The sequence below is a fragment of the Cornus florida genome, unplaced genomic scaffold, assembly GCF_030987335.1.
Source record: "Cornus florida cultivar Cherokee Brave unplaced genomic scaffold, ASM3098733v1 CherokeeBrave_3.0.0_Hap2_Chr10, whole genome shotgun sequence".
Classification (NCBI taxonomy): Eukaryota; Viridiplantae; Streptophyta; class Magnoliopsida; order Cornales; family Cornaceae; genus Cornus; species Cornus florida.
In genome coordinates, this window is record NW_026775580.1 from 9,664,889 (window position 1) to 9,666,865 (window position 1,977).

The 1,977-nt window shown below is 33.2% G+C and overlaps 1 long non-coding RNA gene across 1 annotated transcript; it reads left to right on the top strand.

Annotated features, from left to right (window-relative positions):
- The first annotated feature begins 916 nt into the window (after window positions 1-916).
- Window positions 917-1,627, top strand: LOC132279293 (uncharacterized). Its single transcript, XR_009471286.1, has 2 exons — window positions 917-1,283; window positions 1,483-1,627. It is a non-coding gene; the product is annotated as an uncharacterized LOC132279293 (long non-coding RNA).
- The last annotated feature ends 350 nt before the right edge of the window (window positions 1,628-1,977 follow it).

Genomic DNA, 1,977 nt, shown 5'->3' on the forward strand with positions numbered 1-1,977 from the left:
GTTGAACACAATTTCAAAAACACATCCAAGTGCTTATAAGGATCTTCTGTTGCAAACCCATGGAATGTAGGAATCATTTGGATCATAGCAGGCTTGATCTCAAAGTGGGTTGCATTAGCATCCAGAAATTGGAAGCATGAAGGGGATGTATATGATGTGGGAATAAAATGATCCCTCAATTATGGTTGTGGTGGAGGAACATGTAACAATCCAGATTTTTAAGATTTGAAATTTAATTTATTTCATGACTTTTTAGTTGTCAAGATTGAGTATTTATTTAAATTGGTGATTTACCCAATTAAACTATTTAGTTGGTTAATTTATTTATGTTGCAATTGAATTTATATTGTATTTCTTGATTTGATGAAAATTGAAGCAAAATGGAGCAGTAGGAGGACGAATATTATGGGAAGAGAAATGGGTTTTGATATTTTTGTGGGGTTCACTAAATTGATATTTAAAGAAGTTGTTTGATTTGATTACATATTATATATATATATGTAATATGGTGATAAAAAAAAAGGGAGCAGCCAAATAGGGAAAGGAAAGAAGATAGAAATGAAATTGTGATACTTTGGTGGTGGGTCCCCACTTGAAGTTATTTGATGGCTATTATTTTTGTTACATTTATATATATAATATATATATACACATATGTACTTTGATGAATGTAATGATGGATGATGAATTAAAGGAAAACAAAGAGAAGGAATAAGGATGGAGCTCTACCAGCCGTGGGAAATGAAGCAAGGAAGCTGTATTGATTTCTTTAGCGGGTCCCACTTAGATGACTTGCTGGGCCTATCTTTTAACTTTGATTTTTTTTGCAATTATATAAAGTGTATCATCAGATAGAAGAGGATAAGGGGGTAGCGAAATGGGATAGAGAAAAGGAAAATGAAAAGGTGATGTTTGGTGTGGGACCCTCGGCTAGGATTTGTTTGGCTAAAATTTCACTTGGCCTTGACCTTGTGTACATGGGTTGTTGCCTATTGGTAGAAATAGATGAATGATGAATTTAGATAAGGAAAGAAGATTTGACATTTATGATTGACTAGTCCCACTGACTTTTGATATTTGATTTTCGTTGGCTGATATGTGATATAGTGTCGGTTGGGTTGCATTATATTTTGAGGTGTGTTGTGCACTAAGTGAGGATATAAAGAAAGCAATATTTGAGAACAGAGATAAAAATTAGAGGAAAGACAGTAAGGTTCGAGAGTTCACATAGGGCCGAAAATTCGATGCTCAGATGATCTAGTGATGATTATTTCTTTTACAGTGTAAGGTTCTTTATACCTTAAATTGCCTCGGGTGATTTTATTTCAAATATTTTGTGATTGCTCTTTTGCTTAAAATGCATATACGTATTTTTGTGCAAAAGTAAATCTATATTTTGTGAACTAATTTTCATGAAATCTCTTTAAGATTCTTGTTATGGTTTTTCCCTGCTGGGACTTCCCCCGTCTCACCCCCTTCTAGTTTCAGGTACCATGTATTGCTAGTTTCTAGTTGCGGGCATAAGTGGAAGAGTTGGTGTTGAGGATTTATTTAAATTATTTTAGAGATGTTATATTTTTATTTGAGGAAATTGAAATTGTATCAATAAAATGATATTTCTTTTTGAGATCCTGGGTGATATACTGATGTATTTTGATTTGAATAAATTGAGGAATTTATTTAGAAAATTCGGGGCATTACAGAACAGGTGCCTCTGGCACATGTACTCTATTTGGGGGTGCATTATCATCAACCATGTTTTACCGAGAGGAATCTCCTAACAAGTTTGAATTCTTTTTAGGTCTTCTAATTTGCTTAAGATTTTTCTCTAGTTCAGGGTTGTATTCAAGTATTGGTTTTTGATAAAGAACGGTGACCTAACATGCACTAAATCCAATTGTACAAGCAGTAACAAAAATAAAAATTTCAGGTAAAGAAAATAACAAAAACTCACAAAAGATCCTGAAACCAAAGCTT